At 32.7% G+C, this 12,055-nt stretch overlaps 1 pseudogene; it reads right to left on the reverse strand.

Annotated features, from left to right (window-relative positions):
* LOC140956609 (uncharacterized) overlaps nt 1-11,555 on the reverse strand; it is a 50,770-nt pseudogene extending 39,215 nt beyond the window's left edge.
* Nucleotides 11,556-12,055: the final 500 nt, after the last annotated feature.

The following is a 12,055-nucleotide window of genomic DNA, read 5'->3' on the forward strand; positions in this document are numbered from 1 at the left end:
GAGGTGGGGACCAAGGAGCTGGCTTGGACTGAGTTGAAGGCTAAACCCGAGGACCGCCATGTTTTGAAGTTTTATGCAATGATCAAAATACTCTGATTTATGTTCTGGTTAAGAGATTTTAAACAAACGCTTTTAGCAAACTTTATTTGTGATCTTTGTATGACAAATATTTTGGATGAATAGTTTTTGACTGAAGGTTTACTTCTTATTTAAGAAATTTATTTTTTATTTTTTTTCCGCAAATTTTAAGTAGAAAAAGTACGGTACGTTACACCTAGACTTACCATTATACATATTATTTTGTGTCCTTCCAATCGCAGATTGGCTATCAGAATGTATGCATATAGCTGGCACATGTTTTTCCCATCCTGGAACATCTTTTAAGAATTGACGAAGCCATTCAGCCTCTTCAGCACATTTGTCAAGAGATATAAACTCAAATTCCATCAAGGATCTAGCTATTATAGCCTGTTTAGAAGATTTTCATGCAATTGCTACACCTCCTAAAGTGAAGATGATTCACTTGTATATTTTGAGTTTTTCATATCAGATATCCAGTTAGCATCACTGTATCCTTCAATAACAGCGGGATACCTTGTATAGTGCAGTCCAGAGTCACGAGTGTACCTTAAGTACCTTAGCAATCTGATAATTGATTTCCAGTGTTCAACTCCTAGGTTACTTGTTGTCACTTTGATTGTTGCACTCCGAAGAGCAGGTTGTCCACAAGTAGTATAATTCGGTGAGTCCGATATCGTATCCACAGAGAAGCTAAGGTAATTACAAGTCCACTACAATGTCTTTTTGTTTCTTTTTAATTTTAATTGTTTGAATCTTTAATGGATAAATTTTAATTGTTCAAATTTTAATTTAAGTAGTTGAGATTAAAGGATCCACTCTTGGTATTTTAATAAAGTTAACATTAACGAACAATATTGAAATCCACTTAATAAAATGGTTCCAATATATTAAATAATCATATTTATATTATGTTATAAATTATTATCTTATAAGTATATAATATATACCAAAACTTATAAATGTGGTCAAGTATTTATTGTGCTATATATATTTGTAAACACTAAATCAAGGTTCCCACTTTAAATGGTTGGTAAAACCAAACAAACATTTAAATGGTACCAATAAATTAATACTATGATATATTCATATATAATAAATCAAGGAATCCAAGTTAAATGGTTGGTAAAACCAAACTAACATTTAAATGGTTCCAAGAATTTAATATTATAATATATTTATATATAATAAATCAAGGCATCCACTTTAAATGGTTGGTAATACCAAACTAACATTTAAATGGTTCCAAAAATTTAGTGTAACATATAGTTACAATAAATCAAAACTCTTACTTATAAGTAGGGTATAAAAATGCTTAAAAAAATAAATATAACATAAACAATAAATAATGATTAAATAATATAAAACATAGATTCTTACCTTTTAATAACTTTATTATCATGCCAAGAGTTTCACCTTATCATCTCAACTTTAGGAAGTTAGCTATTCATTATTAAAAGTGTAAAACTTTGAATATGAAATTAACATGCTAATTGTATTTAAATGTAGAAATAAAGGAAAAATATAAAGAGAAATATTATGAACTCAAAGGCTTGTTCATAGAATGAGGGATATCACAATACATTACAATGCACCCCTATTTATAGCCAAATTTGGAGAGACAGCCACAAATAAAATATTATTTTTTTACACATAAGTCTTCATTGGTGTTCCAAGATATTATATTATATTACACATCACTTTTGAAAATCTTCTTCTCCAAATTTGCTTCTTCACATAAAAAGAAACATGTGGATAATTGAGTTGTCTAGTTGTGGTATTTTTTTCAAACCATTTGACCAAGTAATTTGAGAGATATGGTCAAATTACTAGAGCATGGTAAAACTGCCACTTCTTTGGTAACTTTATTTCTTGCTTAATTTAATCCCAATTGTGACAGGATTTTTATCTCATGCTTGTCAACAATATTGTAGATATTTTAATCAACTTTCTACAGGTCTAAGAATCATCTTAATCCCATTTGCAACGCCAAGTTTATTCTTGTTTTATCGAACCTGTAAAAAATAGTAAAAACTTGTAATTACACAACAACTTATATTTTATACAATTTATTATAAAACATATAATATTTAAACATTTAATAAAACAAAAACTATATAATTATATTATAAAACATTTAATTAATGTACAATTTTTATGTTTATCACACTTTCCAACCAGCTTATTGCTAGTACCTAGCAATTTAGGCGTTAATAGCAATACAAAACATATTGATTAATTTAAATAGAAATGTAATCAAAACTATCTAAGTGTTTAAATTAAATTTGAAAACTGTCAAAGTTATATCAAGATCATCATAATTATAATTTATGAAATAATTTGAGATGATCAATTCAAAGCTTATTTCAGGTAGTTAAATGTACACGGCCTTCAGAAATTCCTAGTAAGAGTCTCAACTCCATATCCTCACAGGTTAATAAATGTTTCAATTTATGGCAACGATTTCTCTCATGGAGTTGGAATACAGATAAATGCTCAGAAAAATGGTTTACAGAATGCAGACAGACAAACGAGCCAAACTAATCAAAAGATAGAAAATCCATTGATTCAAAATCTAGTTGTTCTTATTATATATTTTTTCCTGATTTTTTTTTTTAATTACATCATGGAATCAGACTAATTTTATGCTTCTTGACCACATATTTATTTAATTTGTACAATAAATTTCTCTCTTTCTTTTTTTTTTTTTTATTATTATGAGAGATATATGGGTCGTAGCATATAACTTCAAAATTACATAGATCTTCAATATCTTTCTTTTTGTATTTTTCTCCTTTTTTTTTCCGGAAATATCATTTTTTTTTCAAAATAAGAACTCAAGATCTAAACAATAGATAGTCTCTCTCATGATCAATAAAGGCTCGAAAGCTGTTTTCTCAGTCCTCTCCACTCACTCACAAAATATGTGTGAGTTTAAAATTTTAGGCACTCTTATAAGGTATATCTTGGGCCATATACTTTAATACCTGATTTTATCACAATGGTTAATCACTCAAAAAGATTTCATAAATCATATTTTTATATTGATCAGAATATTAAAATTGACTTTTTTTTTCAAATAAAAATTTAAACATTCTTAAATAGATTAATGCATGTTCTAATTTAAATCTTTCAAACATGTAATGTATGACATTTTTGCAAAAATTACTAAGATACAAACAATAAACATGATTTTATTTTAAAATAATATATATATTTTTTTATTTTTAATTTTTATTAATATTTTTTTTTAAGTTTGTTCTCCCCCCAATCAGAATATGACATTGTCCCTAATGTCAAAATAACTATTAATAAAGAGTACATAATGAAAGAGATATCACCTGGAATTTTATTGAAGATAACAAACTGAAACAAACGCAAACCAATCCACGACTTTTGAATCAATGATCCAACTTCCTTTTCTTATTGCTTGATTGCGACCAATTGATCTTTGTTATCATCGGATCAGGCTTATGAACAAAAGCTTCCAAATCATCAATTAATTGGTCGGCAGTCGAAGCACAGATGAGCATCCGTCGTGAATTTTCTGAAATGAAATTCTGTTCCACAGTTTTATCAAGAAATGTCAACAAACTGTCATAATAATTATTGATATTCAACAAGCCCACAGGTTTATTGTGGATATTAAGTTGTGCCCAAGAAACAGTTTGAAAAATTTCTTCTAATGTACAAAAACCACCTGGTAGTGCGATAAAAGCATCAGAATTTTCAATCATTTTTGTGATTCTTTCATACATAGAAGAAACTTTTAATTCCTCACCAATCGTAACACCTGTTATATTTCCTTCAGCTAAAGCTGTAGGAATAATACCCAAAACTTGACTACCTCCAAGATGAGCGGATATTGAAACAGATCCCATTAACCCAATATTACCTCTCCCATATACCAAGTGAATTTTTCTCTCGGCCAATATCTTTCCAAGATTATTCGCTGCTTCTACAAACACTTCATTTTTTCCGGGACTCGACCCACAAAATACACAAATATTTTTCAATGATTTTGCAGAGGTTCCAGCCATGTTTTTTTTACTTTCTTCTTTTTTTTCTGCGAAAATAGAGAAAAAGATGAGAGATTTTATAGGGTTAATATGTTATCAGGACAAAACTATGGGTCACAGTTGTAAACAGAATAAACAGTAAAAACAATAATGACCCACATGCATGTAAACAGTACTGTGATTGTGGCTCACAATTTTCCTCTGGTTTTACGTCCAGAAACGACTTCAACGCCTTCTATGAGTCGAGGATATGCTTCCCATCCAATTTTCTTATAAATTGGCAAACAAAGTCTTTTTTAGTTGGATTCCCAAGACTATGACACTCATCATGGAATTGTTTCCATAAACGGAGAAGTTCAATATGCACATGTCTACTAGAATGCGTCTCAAGAGTCAATAAGATGTTATCTAAAGACTCCTTACTCAATCCATTCTTAATGAAACCAATTTTATCTTCTCTATTATTGGAAACACATCCCAAAGATCTGCATCGTTTGTCACAAGTCCATCTTGCACACTTATGACAAACCCCTAAACTTTTGGCCCTTCGTTTTTTCGCATAAGTGCTTTTTCCTAATCCAGGCAAATACCGAATGAGCAATGATTGTGGAACTTCTCCTCTTAATCGGACCTTAGCTTCTATTACAAGACGGATATCTTCTAGAATTCCTTTTTGCATTAGCAATCTCAATCTTTCACACCTTCCTGCATAAATTTTTCTTAGAACATTTTCAGAAACAGAGGGAAAATATTTACAAATTTTTGAGAGAATTTCATCCATTTTGAAAAGAAAAGAAATGATTTTTTTTTATTTTTGTATCAGCAATTATGGGAAACTGATTAAACCGACTATGAGAGTCACGGAGTACCGTTATCCGCCATTTAACCGGGAAAATAAAAAGATTAAGGAAACCTGAAATAAAAACAAACAAAATTAAATGCAACACAAAAAAAATCAAGGATCGGAAAGGGAAATAAACTCTTCTTGAAAAATTTCATTTTCTAAAAATGGTTTAAGCCTTTGTCCATTTACTTTAAAAACATCACCATTTTTAGGATTTTCAATATCCACAGCTCCATAAGTATACACATGCTTTACAACATATGGGCCTGTCCATCTTGATCGTAATTTTCCTGGGAATATGTGAAGTCGAGAATTATAAAGCAAAACTTTTTTACCAATCTCAAAAGATTTTCTAAGAATTGTTTTATCATGAAATGATTTGATTTTTGCTTTATAAATCCTTGAATTCTCATACGCGTCATTTCTGAGTTCATCAAGTTCATTAAGTTGCAATTTACGCAATTTGTTGGCATCATCCATGCTTGAATTTAAAGTTTTGATCGCCCAATAAGCTTTATGTTCCAATTCCACAGGCAAATGACAATGTTTTCCGTAAACCAACCTATAGGGAGACATATTCAATGATGTTTTAAAAGCTGTTCGATATGCCCAAAGTGCATCATTAAGTCGCAGAGACCAATCTTTTCTATTTGAGTTAACAGTTTTTTCCAAAATTTGCTTTATCTCCCTATTAGCTAATTCAACTTGTCCATTTGTTTGAGGATGATAAGGAGTAGTTACTTTGTGAGTAATACCATATTTTTTCATTAATGAAGCAAATGGTTTATTAACAAAGTGAGTTCCCCCATCACTTATCATGGCTCGAGGAATTCCAAATCTACTAAAAATATTTTCTTTTAAAAATTTGATGACGATTTTATGATCATTTGTTCGACATGGAATTGCCTCTATCCATTTGGAAACATAATCAACTGCAACTAAAATATACAAGTATCCAAACGACGGTGGAAAAGGTCCCATAAAATCTATTCCCCAACAATCAAAGATTTCAATTTCAATAATAGGATTCAAAGGCATCATGTTTCTTTTTGAAATCGCACCCAATTTTTGACAATTTTCACAGATCTTGCAGATTTCGTGGGTGTCTTTAAACAAAGTGGGCCAATAAAATCCACACTGCAAGATTTTTGCAGCTGTTTTCTTTGAAGAAAAATGTCCTCCGCATGCTTCTGAATGACAAAATTTAATGACACTACTTACCTCATTGTCGGGTATGCAACGTCGAAAAATTTGATCCGGACAATACTTGAACAGATACGGATCATCCCAATAAAAGTTTTTTACCTCATTCAAAAATTTTCTTTTATCTTGAGAACTCCATTGCGGTGGCATTTTTCCTGTCACAAGAAAATTTACTATGTTAGCAAACCAAGGTGTAGTAGTAACTGAAAATAGATGTTCATCAGGAAAATTATCGTTAATTGGTGTCATTTCACAAGATGATCCTGTTACTAGTCTCGATAAATGATCGGCTACGACATTCTCGGTTCCTTTTTTATCTTTGATCACAATGTCAAATTCTTGGAGCAACAAAATCCATCGTATCAGTCGTGGCTTTGCATCCTGTTTGGTCAACAAATATCTAATAGCAGAATGATCAGTAAACACGATAGTTGTTGATCCAATCAAATAAGAACGAAATTTATCTAATGCAAATATTACAGCAAGTAGTTCTTTTTCAGTTGTGGAGTAATTCATTTGAGCATTGTTTAAAGTTCTACTTGCATAATATATCACATAAGGCTTACCGTTTCTTCTTTGACCCAATACTGCACCGACTGCATAATCACTCGCATCGCACATGATTTCAAATGGTAAAGACCAATCAGGAGGTTGCATGATAGGAGCTGATGTTAAATGTCGAATGATTTTATCAAAAGCATTTTGACATTCTTGAGTCCACTCAAATGCACTGTCTTTTGTTAAGAGGTTACAAATGGGTTTAGAGATTAAACTAAAGTCCTTTATAAACCTCCTATAAAATCCAGCATGTCCCAAAAATGAGCGAATTTCTTTAATGGTTTTTGGAGGGGGTAAATTGGCAATGACATCAACTTTTGCTTTATCAACTTCAATTCCATGAGATGACACGACATGTCCCAAAACAATTCCAGAAGTAATCATGTAATGACATTTTTCTCAATTTAAAATAAGACCTTTTTCCTCGCATCTTTTTAAAACTTTTTCCAAATTTTCAAGACAATTATCAAATGTATTCCCAAAGACAGTTAAATCATCCATGAAAATTTCCAAACAATTTTCAACCATGTCGCAAAAAATGCTTAGCATACATCTTTGAAATGTTGCTGGGGCATTGCATAATCCAAATGGCATCCTTCTAAATGCAAATGTTCCAAAAGGACATGTGAATGTAGTTTTATCTTGATCTTCGAGTGCAATGGGAATTTGATAATAACCTGAATATCCATCAAGAAAACAGTAGTATGGATGACCTGCTACTCTTTCTAAAATTTGATCCAAAAATGGTAATGGAAAATGATCTTTTCTAGTGGCGTCATTTAATTTTCTATAATCAATACACATCCGCCAACTAGATGGGACTCGACTTGTTAACAATTCACCTTTTTCATTTTTTATCACTGTGATGCCAGATTTTTTCGGAACTACTTGTGTTGGGCTTACCCACTTACTATCAGAAATAGGGTAGATAATCCCAACATCAAGTAGTTTGAGAACTTCAGTTTTCACAACATCTTTCATGTGTGGATTTAATCTCCTTTGTGGTTGTTGAGATGTTTTTGCATTTTCTTCTAAGTGAATTTTGTGAGTGCAAATTAGTGGATTAATGCCGTTGAGATCTTTTAGTGTACAACCAATTGCATTTTTATGTCTTTTAAGCATATCAACTAATTTACCTTCTTCATCACTTGCTAGTTTGGAAGAAATTACCACCGGATATGTTTCATCTTCTCCAAGAAATGCATACTTCAATTCTTCTGGCAAGGGTTTTAACTCCAATATGGGTGGTTCGTCTTTATTCTCATATTTTGCATCAAATTCTTTCTCTGATCCTGGTAACGAGTGATACCTGATAAAATCATCAAGATCAATTTCAATATTTTCTTTAACAGTTTCAATTGAACAAATATCTAATTGATCACGAGTAATCCCTTCTTGAATGTTTTCTTCCACAAGAGTTTCAATAAGATTTTCATCTTCACTTTCATCTCCTTTGTCATGTGGTTGCTTACAAAGATTAAACACATTAAGCTCCAAGGTCATGTTACCAAATGACAACTTCATTACTCCATTCCTGCAATTTATAAGAGCATTAGTGTAGAGCCCAAATTCGTAAACGTAAAACTCATGCATTATTTATTTGTTAAATCAGTTATTTAATTTAAAATGATTTTCTTAGCCATGCATAATTTATTTAAATGTATTATTATAAATTAGTCATATTTATTGTGATGCACGTTAAAATGTCTTTCGAGTTTCATATTTCAGGGGATTATTCGAGGCGGAAGTGAGGAAAAGAGACATGTGACGATTTTGACGATTTTAAACGTGGTATTTTATTTTAAGTTATGAATGGGGCATTTTAACCAATTTATTAAGTTATTAGTATTTTAAAGTCTAATTTATTTATTTAGTGATTTAAGAGTTTAAAACTTTTAAAGTTAGCATTTGGTTTGTGTTATTTTTAATTAGGGGATTTTATTTAAAGGTTAGTAGGGATAGTATTTTAATTAATTGGTTAATTGAGTAACATTTTAATTAGTATATTGATTAGCATGGTTAATGGTTTAATTAAGCAAAAATCACTCCCTACATAATTCTAACACACGCACACACACTCTACACACACACATACACGTATCACACAACACACACAAACACATACTCATCCATCCATTCATATTTTGGAAAAGAAAACCTAGGGTTCTACAAGTTCTTGCAGCCGCCCCATCCCCTTCAATTCCAGCGAAGTTTTGTCGAATTTTCTTCAAAGAAAATCGCACCACGTTCGTCCCGGATCAACCTCGCTTCTATCTCCGCTTCGGTATCGTCATTTCGATATTTTTAAATATCAAAGGCACGCATAATCTTTTTTTTGCTGCATCGATCATGTCATATTATGTGTTGCGTTGTTTTTTGCGTAAAATATATGTGTTACGTTCGTCGTTTGAGCGGAAAATGATTTCGATACCTTCGATTTGATATAAAATTCGAAATATTAGGATAAATATTGAGTGAGTTATGGTGTTTTTCGTGAGACTGCTCAAACTGCGTTTTTCTGAAAATTATGTTATTGATGCGTTCTTGAAGTTTTGTGGTTGCAGGCTTCGTTGGGGATTGACGGGTGATCGCTGCTGCGTTAGGTATGTTGTTAATGATGTTGGGATGGTCATTGAGGTTTTGGTTTGCGTCGTTAGGCATTTGGGAGAACGAGTAGTCGTGAAAACTATTTTGGTGTCAAAATTCGAGTTATGAGAGTTATTGAGTTGCGTGTGGTGCGTCGCTTCTTTGGGAACGATTGGGACATTTTTATGGAGTTGAGTTTGGATCATAGTGTCCTAGGATGAGTCTCGAGGCGTTGTTCACTGTATGTGTAATCGGAATTGGAGAGTACAGTTTCTGAGTCGCGGAGTCCAGTTTGCTCGGCGCCCGAGCGGTAACTTTTTACCGCCCGAGCGCCACCCTTTCTGTCCGAGTGTTCTTTCCAGTAGACCTGGCGCTCGAGCGGTAAAGTTTTACCGCCCGAGCGCGGCCCCATCTGTAAAAATATTTTCGTTCTTTCTCCTTTTCAAGTTCTAATAGTGAGTTCAGGTCTTTTATGGTTGGGAAATGTTCACACGACACCTTAGAGTTTGTTTCGGGGTTTAATGTCATGGTTAGTATGATTAAACGAGGTCAAGTCCCGAGTGATCTAGAATGACATAAGCTATTTATGCACTTCGGTGGTGAGCTCGAGTACCTACGTCTAATTTATGCAAATTAGTGTTGAAATTCATTTAGTATGTGCAGCAGCGGCCCCAAGTGAAATCCAACGAATCCCTCAACGCCAAGTAAGTATGTATGACGTGCAAGAAAATATTTTTAGTTTTTGAGATATGCTAAATGTCTTGTGACCAAATTATGTTTAGGATTGGAAAGCGTTATATTATGAACGGGGACCAATCCGCCCGTTAAATTATGAACGGGTTAGATCGAGGTTGGAAAGCGTTAAATTATGAACGGGGACCAACCAGCCCGTTAAATTATGAACTGGGATCTCATGTATGTGGCAGTGGATACGTCCCTGTCAGCCCAGTACTGTGGTTTAGTCTGATGAGGCGAATTATGTTATGGGTCACTTGCTTTGAAACATTCTCAACGCAAAAATGATGAAGCTATGTATGTTCAAGTATGCAGCACGTGTATGAAAAGTTTAAGTTATGGCACGTCTAAGTATGTATGTACGTATGTTCACGTTTTAATACGCACGTTCAAGTTTTCAGTATGTATGTTCTATTTTGAAGTTGCATGTTGTTTTATTATGTAGTATTCGCTACTTCCAGTTTATAGGTGTTGAGTCTTTAGACTCACTAGACTTGATCGATGCAGGTGAGTATGTTGATGAGGAGACAGGAGGTGGCGACCGAGGAGCAGGCTTGGACTGAGTGGGTGGCCAAACCCGAGGACCGCCATGTTTAAGTTTTATGCAAAAGTTAAATTACTCTGATTTCACATTCTGATGGAAACACTTTGAGCAAACCTTTTGTTAGCAAATTTTATTGTAGTTATTTTGAACAATCATGTCTTATGGGGGACTTGGTTGAGATATTTTATGGAAAACTTTGAAGGTTATTTTATGTTTAAGAAAATTTTTAATTTTTCCGCAAATTTTAAGTATGAAAGTACGGTAGGTTACAATTAGAAGTTGCTAAAAATGGACGACCTAAAATTACAGGAATTGCATTACAAGCTTCGATAGGTTGTGTATCTAAAACTATGAAATCGATAGGATATACAAAGTTATCAACTTGGACCAACACGTCTTCTACCATACCTCTTGGCACTTTAACAGATCTATCAGCAAGTAAAAGTGTTACCGAAGTAGGTTTTAACTCGCCTAGATTGAGTTCTTGATAAACTGAATATGGAAATAAATTTACTCTAGCTCCAAGGTCAAGCAAGGCTTTTTTAATCTTTCCTTCTCCAATAATACAAGAAATAGTAGGACAACCAGGGTCTTTGTATTTCAAAGCATTATTATTTTGAATGATTGCACTTACTTGTTTAGCTAAAAATTCTTTCTTTTTCACATTCAATTTTCTTTTCACAGTGCACAAGTCTTTCAAAAATTTGGCATATGATAGTACCTGTTTTATTGCATCTAATAAAGGAATATTAACTTTTACTTGTTTAAAAATATCATATATATCAGAATTCAAATTTGATTTTTTTGTATTTTTCAATGCATGAGGGAATGGTGGTGACACTGTCTGTTGAACCTCCTCTTCGCAAGTCATGGGTTCCACTTCCTTACCCTTTGGAGTTGATTTATAATCATCTTCACAAGGTTCAAGAATGGATTTTTCCACATCCTTACCACTTTGAAGGGTAATAACAGATTTTACCTGATCCATCGGTCGAGTTCAAGAAGTTCCAATTTGTGAATGATGATCCTTGGGACTAGGCTGTGGTTGTGAAGGAAATTTACCTTTTTCATTAACATTAAGTGAAGATGCAAATTTAGCAAGAGTATCTTTTAAATCTATCATGGTTTGAGCAGTTTGAGTATTGACAGACTCTTGCTTTGCAATGAAAGAATTCAATATATCTTCAAAATTCCTTTTAGGTGGAGGAACATAAGGTGCATAATTTTGAAAATTTTGTTGATTTTGGAAATGTGGTTGTGAAAATTGTGCAGCATTATCATTCCTCCAACTAAAATTTGGATGATTTCGCCAACCTGGATTGTAACTTTGAGAAAATGGTTAAAAATTTGGCCTTTTGAGATTGTTTAAAACATTGGCTTGTTCATGGAGACATTCTTTAAAAGAAGGCAAAGTGGGACAATCTTTTGTAGAATGATCACTTGTATCACAGATTTGACATGCAATTTCTTGAACAGATTTTAATTGAC

The sequence above is a fragment of the Primulina huaijiensis genome, chromosome 2 (genome assembly GCF_012295235.1).
Source record: "Primulina huaijiensis isolate GDHJ02 chromosome 2, ASM1229523v2, whole genome shotgun sequence".
Classification (NCBI taxonomy): Eukaryota; Viridiplantae; Streptophyta; class Magnoliopsida; order Lamiales; family Gesneriaceae; genus Primulina; species Primulina huaijiensis.